Genomic DNA, 15714 nt, shown 5'->3' with positions numbered 1-15714 from the left:
GGTGCCTCCCTCCGGCTCCGCATCCGCGGGGAGGTGGGGGGTGGGGGGCTGCGTGTCCGCAAGGGCGTGTGCCAGGGCGCGTGTGCAAGGGCTCACGCGTGGTCGGTGGCGGCCGCGCCGGGGGAGCGCGGGGAGGGGGGGGGGGTGCGTGTCCGTGCGGGCGTGGGGCGGGTGCGCGCGGCGGGGCCGGGAGCGCGTCCGCGGCGCTGTGCCGGGGGGTGCGGGCTGAGCTCATCGCTGGCTCCCCGGCGCTCCTTACCAGTGGCTTCTGCGGTCACATGGGTTATGTGCTGGAGTTTAAAAGAGCTTATAGCCCCCGAGCCGGTGCAGAAGCAGCCGGTGGTTGCATGGGGTAGTGCCGGGAGCGCCGGTGAGGAGGGCGCCGTGAGTACCGGGCGGCCGGGGCCGGAGGGCGGGGCGGGGCTCCCCCCACCGCGGGACGGGGGAGGCGGCGGGCGGGGGTCAGCGGAGGCGAGCCCCGGTGAGCCCCGGTGCCCGCCGCCGAAGCGCCGCTGGGAGACGAAAAGGGGGAGGGGGGGGGGGGGAGTCGGCGGGATCGCTCGCGTCCCCCCGCCCCGCCCGTGCTGCCGCCCGCCCCGCACCCGCGCACCTTTCCCCGCGCGCCCTGCCCGCGCGTGTCCGCGCGCCGCCGTAGCCCGCGCGCCGCCCCCCGCGCCACCGGTGCACGGGCGAAGCCCGCGAGGAAACAATTCGGGCGACTTCGGTGCTCCGCCGCGCGCGCGGGGGTCGGGGGGGGGGGGGGACGGGGCCGCGGGGCTGGGGCGGCACCGCACCCCGCGGGGCAGCGGGTCCGCGGCGGGGGAGCGCGGCGGGACCCCCCTCCCGGCCGGGCGGGCATCGCGGATGGCACCAGGTTGGAGCTGGGGAGGGATGACCCCGCTGCATTGCATGAGCCGGGCTGCAGCCGAGGTGGCTCTTTGTAAACGGGAGCCCGTGGGTTTCCTGGGCGGGAGAGCAGACCTTTTCTTCGTTTCTCCAAAGGCGCAACCTGCCCTTTCCTCTGTTGTGGCAGTGCCGATATTTTTTTTTTCTTCTTTTTCTTTTTCTTTTTTTTTTTCTTGAGGGGGTGGTGTGATTTTATAAAAAAAGCGCCTGCATGGCGCTTCTGTGAAACTGCTGTCCCTGGGCTAGGCAGTTCATCCCGAGCATGAGTACGAGGGCTGCTTTCCAGAATTGCATAATGCTCACCGATCCCTTTGCTGCACAAACTCACTGACATTTCCAGATCTTGGTGACTTCCCCCACCGCAATCTTAAATCCAGATTGGGACTCCAACCAGTGCGTGAGCTAATTTTTGCTGCCTTCGCTGGGGACAGAACCTGGTCTGCGTGTTTCGGCTTCCCTGGATCCTCTGGCAGTTGTTTCCTGATCTGCTAAACTTTTTTGGTATAAAGATCAGCACTTCTCCTTCACCCTCTTAGAAAGCCCCTTTCTTTCCCACCCTGTGCTTATAGACAATGTATAGGGTCTGTACAGAGCGCAGGTTGCAGAAGGGGGACTGCCTGTGAAGCTAGTTGATTTCTTTTTCACGTCTCTTTGTGTTTTAATTTGTGGGATAGTCGAGGAGGTCCTTTCCCCAGATTGCTTTTTGCTCAGGAGCTTGCCGAGTTCTACTAGGATTTTGCTAATTTAACTCTGACTGTGCACACTCTCAGTGCACGCCTGTTTACCTCTGTGAGGGACGGGACCTGCAGACGCTGCTGCTGGTCCTGCTGGCTGTGTGTGCAGGCAGCAAGGCAGAGACCACTGGCTGCTTCCTGCGAAACACACAAGTCTGTGGGAGCAGCCGTTCTTGCTCCGTGCCCCTCCATGAGGAGCTAGAGCTTTGCCGTGATGGCTGGAGGTGTGCAAGGGATGCTTGTGTCTGACCGGGCATCTTGCTGGGGTCAGGTCCTGGCACCAGGGCTCACTGAGGAGGGTGGACTTTTCCAAGACAGGCTGTGCTGTGGAAATGAAAGCCCGGTACCTAGCAGACTTCTTTGCAACAGCCCTTTAGGATAACTTCATCAGAGCCTGTTGTCAGAGCAGGCCAAGCCACGATCTGATGATTGTGCGTTATCTTTGGTCTGATTTACCCCAAAAGGACCTGATCCTGCCAAAGTGCTGCATCCCTGTCCCCATGGAAGGTGCTTAGCGCACCTCCTGGGGGACTTGGGAAGGAAGAAGCCCTGTATCAGTGTCGGGGCCACAAAGCTTGTGATACACATACATGTGCAAATAACTGCAGCGGAGGCTCAGCTTTTGGAGATGCGGCCAACTCTCCGAAGCCAGCAGCAGGAGTTTTATGGGTGCGAGCCCCAGCTCCTGGCCACTGTTGGTTAATTCCCTGGCAGGCCAGAGGAATGCATCCTGCTCCAGCTCAGGCTGGGGCTGGGTGTGCGCCTGGGGAGCCTGTCTCTCGGCTCTGTCGTTTATTATTGCTGCTGCTGCCATTATGCCTGACAGATGGGAGTTGCTGAGTAATGTGCTGTTTGTGTGTAAATATCCGAGTGCTCACAGCTGAGCTCACGCCTGCGACTTTGCAGGAAGCCGTCTCAGCACCTTTCCCCTGTGAAGACCTGGGAGTGCAAAGGCATCCTTCTGTGGGGACCTTCCCACTGCTCCCAGCAGCTTTAGCCTTCGCTCTCCGCTGCTTTCCTGCAAGCGAGAAGCCTCCATCCTCTCGGGTTAACACAGAGGCCCTGCTGCTTTCCTGAGTGTGAGTCAGGGGTGGGAAAGGGCTCTGCATGTGTGTGCGTGCATGCATGCATGTGTGTGTGCACACCTTCTTAGGCACCAAGGCACAGTTGCTTCCAAGGGTCCTTCTCCTAGGCAGAAAGAGTTTTGAGGACTTTGTGTATTTTCATAGAGACGGTCATGCATAACTAGGAAAGACGGTTTATTTTGGGTTGGTCTGGGGTTTTTTTGCCTACCTACTCAGCCCCAAGCTCCCCTTAATTTCATCCCATTACTGCTGAAGATGCTGAATTATTCCTTCCCATATCATTTTCATCCCATTTGCAGATTAGCATCTGACTGCTTCTGTCAGTACTTGCTCAGCCCAGCTAGACTGATCGCAGCTCTTCTAATCTCCCCTTGTAAATCAATCCCTTCTGCCTCCTGATCATTTTTGTCGCTCGTTTTTCTGAAATCCCTCCAATTTGTCCATTTTGTGTCAGTGACGTATGCCTGGCCCTAAACATGATGTATACCAGGCATGGCAGCGTGAGGGAAGGACACCTTCTCCCCTCCCACCCCGCTGGGGCTTGTGATGCTTTGTCAGCACTGAACTGAGTTACTTCCCCATTATTCTAAGCTATAGTCCCTGCTCGGTGTTGCAGAAGAAAGCAGCATACCCAGGTCAGTGCCCTGGGGAGAGTTTTCTCCAAATTTTGGTGATGAGTTTTTTAGGTTTGCTTGCACGCTGCCAGCACAAGCTGGAAGGGGCTGGTGCTGTAGGTGCTGTCGGTGGAGTCTCCCCACAAGAACCAATTGTTGAATGAGGAGGGATGAGCAAAATAAGGGAGGGCAAGCTGCATCAAGGCTGCTGGGGAAATGGGGAAACTGAGGTGCATGCCTGGGCTCAATGTACATTTCCTGTGCTGACATGCAGTGTGTGCCTCTTGTTTAGGTGCTGTGTGTGCGGGGTCTGGTCCTAGTTGCACCCGTTAGTATTGCAGCCAGCATGGGCATTTTTTCAGGAGATGCTGGATCTTGTCACTGGTCAGAGCAGGCTGGCAGGCAGGGACGCTGTGTTCTGGGCTGGTTTTGTGCATTGCTTCTCATGCTAATGGCCAGAGCTTGATGCCACAGGTGCTGTCATGGGGAGGAAAAAGGGACTTTGTGCAAAGGCAGTGGCGTCTTTTATTCATGCACTTAAGTTTTGTCATCCTGAGCTCCTAGCAGCGAGCGTTCCCATTCCCTGGAAGGGCCGTGCCCTTCCAAGGACCATCTATTTTTAGGAGGAGTTGTATTCTGGACAGTGTCCACTGCAGATACTCTCTGCCTCCTCCTCTTGGCCCCTCGCCAGGGACAGCACTCGGGCTATCTGCCGGCGGGGCAGATCTTGCTGAGGCGTGACAGGGGTGGCACCGTGCCGGGCACGGGGACACTCGGGGGGCTATTGGTGCCTCGAGGGTGCTCGGGAGCACCAGAAGGCTCACGCTGCCCTTCACCTGAACTGTTGGAAACGGCACTGAATTGTGCTATAGGCAGCAGGAGGACACGGTGCCGGCTTGACGGTGGGATGGGTGAGGGCCGGCACTGCCTGGGCCAGGTGGTACCCGGTGCCGGTCTGTTCGCCAGGATGACACTAGGGGGCACGAGATCTGCTGGAATCCCTTTGTCGGGGATGGGGACGGAGGATGCAGAGCTGCTCTTGACCCTTCAAGCCCGTACATCATCCCCCCTGCACGTTTTGCAGGAACCCGAGTGTTAAACCACAAGGGCCGCCCCGGGTAAGTCGTCCTGCAGCGGGGGCAGGACGCGGCTCCGGCTGGATGGCGCATCCCGCAGGAGCAGCGCGAGCGAGGATGGGAGCGCCCAGCCGCAAACATCTCCGGAGGGAGCGAGGGGGAGATGGACGCGGCCGGAGTGCCAGGGAGTCTCTGGGGGGTTCGGGAAATCCAGGAAAACACCTAGCGTGGTTTTAATGCCCCTCCGGAGGCATTATCCAGGACAGGGATTAAGTTAGGTGCAGGGCTGGCTTTCAAGATGCAGTGTGTCATGGTTTCATTTTCTGCTGGATGTAAAGTTCACGCATGGTGTCTCCTCAGGGTCATGTTTTTCCAAAGCAGCAGAAACTTTAGAGTCTGATTTGAAGAATGGTTCTGATCGATTCAAAACGTGTGTGTGTGTATATATATATATATATTATACATATGTATCCATGTATATATCTGGGTAGGGTGCAAAGAATGTGGTTTTGAAAGTATGTTTATGCATTTCTGCTTACATTCAGCTGTAATATTGTCTTCTGTCCTTAAAATCTATTATTCCAGCTGTGAATGTGTGTATCTATATTAAAACACTGTATACTGGAGTCTCTCTCTCTTGTTATAAAAAAACTCGTGAAAAGCAAATAAAGAGACATTGTTCTTATAGCAGGCTTGGAAGGACTCAATATTTATCTTCTATGAATTTTGATAGTTTTTGTTCAGCATGTTTGCAGTTATGATGGTGGGTGGTGGGGTTTTTTGCCTATCTACTTAAAATTTTGTGCTAGTGGAAAAATGAAAACATTCAGATCGTTTCCGTTTATTCATTACTTAATGAAAACAGAAATCAAGCTTCTGGATTGAAATGTTGATGCTTGATAACATTCTGGAATATTAATTTCTAAACATATTTTTTTTTAATGTCTCCTGTTGCCAGATACCAGGCTCCTTTGCTGAAGCCCTGCTTCTTGTGCAAGCCCCCAGGCAATACTTTTAGTAGGACACTGACATATCACAAATACTCCAGTTCTCCTAGAAAAGGCTTTGCTGACTGTTGTTGAAAGTAGCAATAGGATGGCTAGAAATGGGAGATCAGAGGAGGATGACGCTGCTGCGTCAGTGCATTTGCTTTGTGCCTCTGATGGCGGTTTTGTGTCTGACCGTGTGGGTGCGTGCCTGTGTGGATGCGAGGGCACTTCCCCAGCTGATGTATGAGCCAGGGCTGAGGACCAGGAGTTTATTTCAAAATGCCTTGTGAAGTGGAAGGAGGTCCAAGAAGAAATGCCAAGTCTACTTTTATCAGTCAATTAGGGATCGTATCCAAAGGCGTGAGGTGGTTTGAAGAGGAGAGGGTGATTTGTCTGAAGGTGTTACCTAATTAGAGGGTATCATCAGGGCTCTAATTAGCCGTGACACCCTAAAGATGTCATCCAAGCCCTCTTGAGGCACCACTGATGCAGCGGCATGGCTGTGAACTGTCTTGGGCAGTGTGGCCATCCATGGCTGGGGCTGCCACCCTCCAGCTCCAGTCCAGATGCTGGCACTGGAAGAAGCTGTTTTCCTTCAGGTGACTGGTGATGCCCTCTGGGGCTGCTGCCAGGATCGAGTGATTTTTGTAAAGTCGCAGAATGAAAGGAAAGCTGCAGCACTTGGAAGAATTAACACTGATGCCCATTACGTGGGAAATCTCTCACTCTTCCCCACGGGGATTGCTTTCTGCTGCTCCCTGCTCAGTGGAGGCTGGAGGAGGAAGGCTGTAAAGGTTTGCAATAAATGATGCTGTACTGTAGTCATGGCTGCATTTGCAGCAGCTGGTGGAGGGATCATGACCCCTCTCTGAGCATTGCCTTACAGACGGGGGACATTGGATCAACTGAAATCTGGCTAGCCCAGACCTGGTTGCATTTAAATACTATGCAACACCCCCTGTGAGGGGGGAATTAGTGGGGCTAGTGGTGTAAGAGGTGGTGGGTGAGAGGGAGAGGCTGCAGGGGGAACTCTGGCCCAATGCTGGGAGCAACTGTGCAGCCTGGACCTCCGCTGGCCCAAACCCAGGTGGTGGCTGGTTTGTTGACACCGAGAGGAGGGATGGGTGGCTGCTCCAGGACCAATCTCACTCCCTCCTTTTTATCCAGCAAGTCAATTGGTATTTACTGAGTCAGTTCACTCTGCCCCATGAGCAGAGGACAGCAGGAGTTGTCCATTCCCACCAGTGGTGCTAAGAGCCAGTAGGAGCCAGGTGGAGCCGGGGAGTTGGCTGGTGGATTAATGTGGAGAGCAGAGCTCATTGTCATTTCCAGCATCTGTAAGCAAAAGCATCCTCTCTTCTATCACGGCTGAGGTCCTCACCACTGTGACAGCCCTCTGAATTGTCAGGAGGGTTTGAATCCAGTCCCTCAGCACCCAAATGCCCCCCTAAGGAGGGGAGGAAGGAGCTACTGTTATTCCTGCTTCCATGGGAAGAGAAGGAGATCCTTGGGGAGAGACAGGGTCAGTTGCATGTTTCATCAGTGCTGTGAGCAGCCTCAGTCTGCAGAGGGACTGGTGGCCAGCTTTGCTTTTGTAGGTAGTATCACAAGCCCCCTAAATTAAACGCACAACCAGGCACATCCCTATGCTAGCCATTACCGGAGGGATGCGCCTGCTTTTAATTATGTGGGTGTTAAACCAGTGAATGCCTTTTGTTCACAAAGTTGCAGCCTGGTATTTTCCTACTTCGCGTGGTGTCTGGTGTCTTTCCCAGTCTCTGGAGCACGGGTGAGAATAACCTGGGAGACTGGAGGTAGTAACTTGGTAGGACTGTCTTGGCCATACGGGGCTGACCCACCCAGCTATCCCTACTCCATATTGCCATGGCTTGCTAGTGCTGCAGGGGGACACTACACTTTGGGGTACTGTGGTGCCATGTTATAGGTGATGGATGGGGAGGTAGAGAAGGTAGCTGCTTTTTGACCACTACATCTTCTTTGCTTGAAAAATAGCTTCTTTTGGGGTGACCACTAAGGCTACATGCTTTGCAAATGCCCAGCAGCACAGCTATGGATGAACCAGGCTGATCCCTGCCCAAATCCCGTGCAGGCACAGCAGCTATTGCGTGCTGCGTGGGATCATCTGTGAGAGGTGTAAAGCTCCCTTTGCTGGACTTTTTCAAGATGATCAGTGCAGAAGGGGGGATCTGCTGCTGCTGCTTGCCTGCCTGTTTGGAGAAGGCAGGCTGGGCTGGGTTCCTTGGGGCCAGGCGTGAGCATTCACTTGTGAAATTAAACAATATTACATATAATAAAACAACCTTGTGTCTACTTGGAAAATAGGTGCACTCTCTGCACCATGGTCCTTTTGTCCATGCTCTAAAAAATGTCGATGGTAATGAGGACACATCCCCTCCTGTGGTTAGAGCACGATTCTCAGATGCAAAGGGCAGGCAGCCTGTGCCAGACTTTGCCAATGTGTGATTTACCTTCTTTTGTGCATCTGAACTAAAGGCTTGAAAAATAAATACATTAAGAAGAAAGAGAGAGAACAAAATGCTGCTGCTGCTCTGAGATTTGATCAAAAAAAGCTCTGTCCAGTCCTCCGGGCTTCTCACTTAGCAAAGAGCTCTAGAAATAACAGCGTTATGGCAAGGGTGCACCCTCAAATAGCTATAAACAAATAAAATTGCAGGGGGGGGCGGGGGGCAGTTTTGTTCTGGAGGCCCCTGGACAGAGTGCATTTTGGATTATTTTGCTCCCCAAAGGGTGAGTTATTCTCACTCCCTGAATACGAGGCCCTTCAAAGCTGCCTGAGACGGCTCGGCTTTGACATCCATGCCTTGGCATGGTAAATGCGTGTATTGGTGGGAGGCTGTTTGATTTGAAAACCTGGCTGGGGGGGGTGGGAGAAGTTGCACTGAACAGCGGCCGCTGTTTTTCACAGCTCTCTTGTGCTGCGATTCAGAGCGGTTTCCTCTTGCCTTGTAGCCCGAACATGTGCGGGGCGGCCGATTCCCCACACGTGTTGCACAGACACGTTTCCGTGCAGGCTCTTTGTGCCTGCCCACCTATTTGCAGCTGGGGGAGCTGAAGCTGCTTTTTCTTGTGATTCATAAAAAAGTCTCTCTCTCTGGATAGAATTGTCTGTGCTTTTATTGACCTGGTTCCAGGAACGACAAGAGGCTTTTCCGTCTCCTGGATGCATGATTTCTGCAAGGGCTCTGGAGCAGGGGCCAGCTCTTGCTGCTGGTGTGTTTCCAGTCCTCCTAACGTGATTAGTTTGACAGGCCCATTGGGTATGTTGGTGAGTCTAGTTTTCATTTCATGCATGAAAGTAAGTGCTGTGACAGGGCACAGAGCATCGGCTAATGCTGAAATCTATGCAGCAGGGAGCATATTGGCTGGACAATATTTCTGGCCATGCCAAAGAAGTGCTATGCCACCTGGCAGAAGCCCCTTTCTCTTTTGATGGGGCATTTCTGTAATATCCCAACTATTAGGATGGGGGGATGTAGAAAGGCTTCCCCTTTTCGGCTGCAGTTGGTGTTACTTTGCCAGGAGAAGATACAGTCTGAGCTCCATGAAACCCTAGTGTTGCAGGACATCCCAAGCATGCACCTGGCGTTTCCCAATGGAAGTTTCCATCCTTTAGAAGTCCAGCAAGCTGCCACCAACCATTTCCCATCCGCACACCCTGCCTGCTGGGCTCTGGTTTGGTGCACGTTGCCCTCTCCCAGCGGTGCTAAGACACACCAAGTTCTTGGGGCTTGTTTAGGTGGGATGAGGACTGCCAGGGGGATAACTGATGCTCCATATCCCTACTCTGCATAGTGCTTTTTGCTGTATAGACACATCTGCTGCACCCCAGCCCACTTTGCTTTGGATCAGTGACTTCAGGTTCACCCTAGCTTGTCTCCTTTGCAAAGCAAGGATGAAGAAAAACTTCTCCAACAGCCATGGTGGGTCCTTGACTTCAAGGGCAATATGGTATTTATGCTTCCTAGTATTGGCACATCTTTATCTGCAGTCAGGCTAGCAGTTCTGGGTTTTTTTCCCAGTAGGGATGCCTTATGCACAAGAGAGAGCCAGTTGTGCACTGATGGGCTTGCTGTCTCCCCAGGGCTGGCAGAGGGAGAAAGGAGAAGATGATGTAACTTGTCCAGGTCTGAGGTGTCAACGGCAAGGAAATGGGTTGATGATTTTGACTTCCCCTTTTACAACAAGGAATTGGGATGGTCTGACCTGCCTTTGGGTCTAGGACCCAAACAAGAGGTTCAGTTTATTGCACATCTGCATTTAGGTTTGGAGGGTTCCACACGGCTACTTGCTGTACCAGGGTCAGCCTTTTACCTTGCCACCACCTGGGGTTGCAGGAAAGCCCCAGAGCAGAGCTGGTTGCAGAAAACCAGATTTCTTGAGCTGCTCACAGCTTGTGCCAGCTGCAGGACACGTTAGTAAATACTGTGTGTAGACCAAAGCAGGGCATCCGGCTCTCTGTGCAACACTGTGTGGTTATCTGTTTGTTTCCAGTTCTTCTGGCACCCAAACCCCTGAGACGACATTTAAAAGCTTTACATTTTTCCTCTCTTGCCAGTTCCACATCAAATTTGCTGAGTTGTCAAGCTGAAGATGCTTTTCTTCTAAGTGCTGGCCCTGCAACAGCTCACCCTGCTCCACCCCTGCCTTGCAGGAGTCCAGCTGGGTTCCTCCTGCTTCTGCCGTCACTGTCAGTAACGTGTGGGGGCTGGAGCAAGAGCTCTGTTGGTGGATGTGTGAAGAGAAACAGATTTTAGCTTCCTTTTTTGCCTGTTGCTCAAGCCATGCTGGAATCAGCTGGCGGTGGGTGTTCAAAACCAGCAGAACCAGGGTTTGTACTGGAAAAGAGGTGCTGGGATGGACTGGGCAATGGTAAGGACTTAAATGCAATGCCCTCCTCCTCCTCAAGGCTGCATTTGACCTAGGTCTTAGTGGTGAGTGTCTGTGTGATGAGCTGGTGGGTTCTCAGCAGACTGCCAGGAGGCTGGGCATCTGCCTTGAGACAACCAGGACGATTGACACTAATCAGTGGCTCGTCTGCTGGATTTCAACAAGGAAGGAGAGTGCTTGTCCGTGTGTGGTGAGTAAATTGCTCTCTTGTCCCCAGAGGCTGTCATTCTAGTGCTTTGCCATGCTCCGCTGGCAGGGAGCGGCACCAGAGGATGCCTCTGTTGCTGCTGTCTGCCTTGGGGACAAGCACAGACACGTGTCTCCAGCGGGAAGTCAGCTTGGGGAGAGGAGATTCCTCCCCAGAACGTGCATTTGCAAGCTCTAGTGTGTCATAGTCTCTCCCAGGCAATCACAACCTTCTGCCACCATGTGAGCTGAGCTCAGCACCTGTTTCCTGGTGTAAGAAGGCAATGGTGTCACCTCTGCTCTGGTGCTGCTGGTGCAGAGAGTCAGGGTTGGCAGCAGGTGCTGGATCTGGAGCCATCCCTTGGTCCCGGCATCAGCAGCCAGCTACAGCTTTAGCCCTCAGAGTGCTCTGGGGGGCTTTGTGCAGTATGGTTTTAAAACAATCGATTCCTCTTGTGCAAGCCTGGTCCCTGACCGGGCCTGATGATAATGTCAGTCAGAGCCAGCTGTACTTTACTGGCTTTTGCCAGGTTCTCACCTCCCACTTTATACCCACCAGACCCTGCATGGTGTCTGTTGGGAGCTGTCTCAGCTGTCTATGAGCAGCATTTTCCAGGAGGGATGGCAGTTCAGAGGATACCACATAACTCAGTAGGGTGATGCCAGTTTAACCTGGCTGATGGCCCTTTTGCAGCTCTGGCACTAGCCACCATACCCATGGAGGACACCAAGCAGCTGCTAGACAGCAGACACCTGCATCTTGGCTTTTAAGGGCAGAGTCAGCACATGTGGATGGAGCATGGCTGTGGCACAAGCAATTACAGTGTTGACTTCAACAGCCAGAAGCCAGAGGTTACTGCTGTCACCCAGGTTAGGAGGAATTTAATTATCATTCTAACTTCTTCCAGAAGTAGCTCGGATGTCTCGGCAACACACAGCTTTCTAAAATTGACAAGAGGGAAGAAAAACACAGGACCTCTCCTTTTGCTGAGTCGTGGCCAATTAACCCTTTTAGCCATACTGTGCCCAGATGGTGTGACCAGGCTCCCTGGGGCTCTGGATCATCTCTCTGAAGACACTCTTGGGCACAGCCATGACCACAGAGCAGCAGGCAGCACCTCCTCCCTTCTGCAGAGGTGAGATCTGCCCTACGTAGAGCCTCTGCCTTGGTAGTGCTGGGTTTCAAAGCGCTGTCTGCTCACTGTTGTCCCCCTGCAATTGCTGCTGCGGACATTAATTTTTCCCAGATTTCTGCTTCCCTTTGAATATCTCTGCTATGGATCGTGTTCCTTGCATGTGTTAGCTGGTATTTTCCCAAAGCTGAGTCTTGTGCTATTTCCTGCCTGTCTTTCTATGATTTCTCTTGCTCCCTCTTCTGTTATCCTTACATCCACCTTGGTCTTTGCTTCTGCTCACTTTAGAGGAGACTATTTGCCTATCTTGTTCCAAAAAGTTGTAAGAAGTGAAGAATTGGCCATTTAAAGATGAGAAATCCTGCCAACCTGTATGTTGCTTAGCACATCCCCAGCTGGAGAAAAGTGACTCAAGTCCCACGATAGCCAGGGTGGCAGGATAAATCAGGTGTTTTGGGGGTGTGGAGAGCCCTGCAAGGAAGGAGGGGCTGCAGGGCAGGTGTTGGCAGGGATTTGCAAGGGCTGTGAGGTGATGCTTCTGGCTGCAGCAGTGGTTGGAGGTTAGCTGGGAGCCCCTGTAGTGGGGGGTCTGAAGGACCAAGAGGCAACGGGTGAGTAAGGGTGAGGCTGTGAGGCCAGGCTGGGTAAAAGGGGTGTTTTCTCTGTGGTGGTGTAGCTGGGGTTTCATGCTGAGGAGAGTGGGTGGGTAGGTGGTGGTCTTAAAAACTAGTTGGCTTGTCCTTTAGCTGTGTTTTTCCACAGTTCTCTGTAGCTTCCCAAGTGCAAATTTACTTTAGGCTTGGAGTCACCCCTGTGTAATCTATTCCTCTTAACTGTGTGCTGCTGCTCAAGCTGAGGCTGTATGCGGACTGTGTGATAACTTTTTTTGTGTGGCTCCTTGTTTAGGTCTTGCCTCATTAATTGCTAGTTGTAGTTTTTTATCTCTTCCAGCAGCTGCTCGTTTGTCTTCCCTGAAGGAGAGGGAGGTTGCAGTAAGTGGGACAGGATTGCTACAATTCCCCTGGGCCGCACAGTGTGCCCTGAGCTGGGGACAGAGCATCCCAAGTGTCGGGTCCTCTTGCTTTGCCCTAGTTCTCATGCAGATGATTGTGCTGTGGCACCTCCAAAGGGGGCTGGGCAGCCCTGTTTGCAGGAGGCGGCAGAAACAGGGAGGTTTACAAGAGGATGGAGTGGAAGGGGTGGCTTTTCCATCTGGACCGATGAGCCCCTTTGTGCACCCCTTTTTTAGATCTTGCCTGCCTTGTACATACACTTCATCACAGTAGTGGGACAATGCTGCTTTTCCCAAAGCCTGGTGCCCGGGGGCCATCACCTTGTGCTACAAGCTTAGGGGCCAGACAGCAGCTCAAAGACTAAATATATCTGCTGCTGTAGCTCTTGGCTTCTATAAAAGTAAATCTTACAGAGGTAACTTTTTGCTGTGCAATTCTTTGGGCTGGTTCTACTGCCATTTCCACTGAGATAGCATTTGGCTAACACAGCCAAACATGAGTGGAACAGGCCTGGAGCTGTATAGAAAGTGATTAAGATAAGGCAGGGTTATGATTTGCCTGTCTGATCCTGAAGATTTGTGCATTATTTAGTGTCTGTAGCAGGAGGTCAGCAGCCTCCTGATAATTTTCATTAGATTAGTCGGGCAGGATAATCACCTGCTCAGAAAAAAACAACTTGACACTGTCTGTACAATAGTTGGGGTTTAACTGAAAATAAATAGTCTTGTAATTACAAGGACATTGTCAAGGTCAAGAGGATCAAAGATTCACTTTCTTTTTTCCTCTGGTATGTTTACAGAGATCCTGCAATTCTTTCTTTTTTTTTTTTCCTCCCTTAAATTCAAATCAAGAGCTTCAAAGCTCTTAAAGGAAATTCAACACTTCCACAGCAGTGGACGTGAGTGGTGTTGCAATAGCCAAGTGTTGCTTATGCCCTGCTGCAGCTGAGTGACCCCATGCTAATAAGCAGGGCACTCACTAGCAAGCTGGGAGTGCGTGCCGCCAGCCAAGCAGACCTAACCGGGACAGAGATGCTCTTCCCTCATCATCTGTGCTAATTGTGGGATGGATCCAGCCCAGATCCTGACAGCCAGATGCGAAAAGCTACTCTTTACACTTCATACTCTAGGAAATCTCCCTGTTTCTGCCACCTCCTGCAAACAGGGCTGTCCACCCCCTTTGGAGGTGCCACAGGAGAACGAGGACAAAGCAAGGGGACTTAACACTGGGCATCCTGAGCCCAGCCTGTGCATTGCTCCCTGCTAATGTGGCAGAGGGTATCCCTCCTTGAGAGCAATCAGCCAAGCACAAGTGCCACCCTGTTGAAATGAGAGCATGCATTAGCTCCTGGGGGTGACTGGGCTGCTGTCTTCAGAGAGCCCAGGAAGGAGGAGGTGGGAATGAAGCTGGTGCCCTAATTGGTAGCGATGGGCTCTGCAAAGTGGGCTCTGCTAAGGAAGCAAATAAGATATTAAAGCTGGGGTTGGTGCTTGTGCACTGCTAATGTACCTGCCCTTTTCTACCGTAGAAGTGGCTGTGCTTGCTATTTATCTTCCTCAGTTGCATACAAAAATAAAATCTGGAGGGATCTTTACAAGCTTCTAATCTGGCTGGCTGTAGGACTGATGCTTGCGGGGTGAGATCTGGACACAGCTTGCAGGTGCTCAGAGGGGGTTCAGAGCTGGTAGTGCACAAAGCGATAGAGAGCTTGCTGTGTCCATGCTGGGTCCTGTGGTTCCTCAGCAGAAATTTGCAATGGCAGGTAGCCTTGCTTTGAACCAAGCAGTGGTGTGGACTGTATGGGGGAAGTGCTCAGCTTGCTGTCCTGAGGTCAGCTGTGAGCCAGGAGAGCTGCTGGCTGTGCAGGGAGGCTTCAAACCTGGTAACCTATATGGCAGAAGAGCCAGTGTTTGCATGCTTGTGCCAGCTGTGCATGTCTCTGCCATGGAAAAAGCGAGCTGCTGATGTGGCCACATGAGCTAGTTAGTGTGTTGAGCCCTTGCTGCTCTTGAGTTTTGTTTTGACCAGTCTAATGGCCGATAAGTGGGGATTCTCATCAGCAGAGCTGGTGCGTCTTGTGCTCAGCCTATCTTCACTGGGAATCTGTTGCTCTCATTCCCCGCCACAAGCTATGACAGATGCCTGAGGGCAAGCAAGGGCACAGCTTGGCCTGATGTGCCAAGTGACTGATGGTGTGTTCTGATCACTGGTGCCGTGCATCTGTGGCAGGTGCACAGGTGCTCCCTTGCTCTTCCTCCATGGGAGACAGGAGGAGAGGGGGCTGCCTTAACAGCTTTGAAAGCAAAATGATTTCAGGGCTGGATTCCCCCTCCCCAGCCCACATCATCTCCCCTCTCCTTTCTCTTTTTTGCTTGACAGAAAAAGCATAACTCGTCTTTAATTGGTGCTTTGTGCCTGTCTCCTGCCAGAACTCAGAGGAGAGGGGACTGGCTGGATCAAAATGATTCAAAGTTGGGAGGCTGTTATATGTCTGGCCTGCCTGTTTAAAACAACAACGAAAATATCAAATTTTATTCCCCTCCCCAGTTGTAAGCCAATTCCTTGTGCACCAGAAAAGCAAAGCAGCAGATGCTGTTGTAAGGCCTCCTCAGAAGACACCCCACCAGAGAAGACCGATTGATGCAGGGAGCATGCAGCTGAGCACTGGCGAGACAGCACACCACGTGCTTGACCTTCTGCTGAGCATGGGGCTTGGAGCATCTAATTGGCATGTTTGTGTAAGGGTTCAGACAGTTTTGTGATCTTAGCGATAACACATACTGGACAAATGCATCAGGGATCAGGTGGGGAAGTGCTCTGTACTCCCTGAGCAGCATTCTGGCAGCAGGGTGAGCAGACCTGTCTGTGCTGCTTGTTTGGTGATGCTTCCTATGAAAGCAGGGCAGAAGCAGGGTTAAAGCAGTGCCCCTGGCTCTCTTGGGAGGGTCCCTTCAAGTGCCCTGTCTTGGTTTCCATCTATGATGATATGAGGCCAGGTAGTGTCTCCTGAGTTGGAGGTGGTAGGGGGTCCATGCCCTTGTGCTGTTTT

General features: G+C 52.4%; 1 protein-coding gene across 2 annotated transcripts in view; it reads left to right on the top strand.

Annotated features, from left to right (window-relative positions):
• Positions 1-205: 205 nt before the first annotated feature.
• CNTFR (ciliary neurotrophic factor receptor) overlaps positions 206-15714 on the top strand; it is a 210133-nt gene continuing 194624 nt past the window's right edge. Inside the window, exon 1 of one of the 2 annotated variants that reach the window (XM_040580789.1) lies at positions 206-370. The gene's annotated coding sequence lies outside the window, so the exon portion shown is untranslated. Of the gene's footprint in view, positions 385-15714 lie in introns of both variants that reach the window. The other variant, XM_040580788.1, reaches the window with a different exon arrangement.

The sequence above is a fragment of the Falco naumanni genome, chromosome Z (genome assembly GCF_017639655.2).
Source record: "Falco naumanni isolate bFalNau1 chromosome Z, bFalNau1.pat, whole genome shotgun sequence".
Lineage (NCBI taxonomy): Eukaryota > Metazoa > Chordata > Aves > Falconiformes > Falconidae > Falco > Falco naumanni.
Note: the sequence above shows the minus strand (reverse complement) of the source record. Positions and strands in the feature narration are given on the sequence as shown.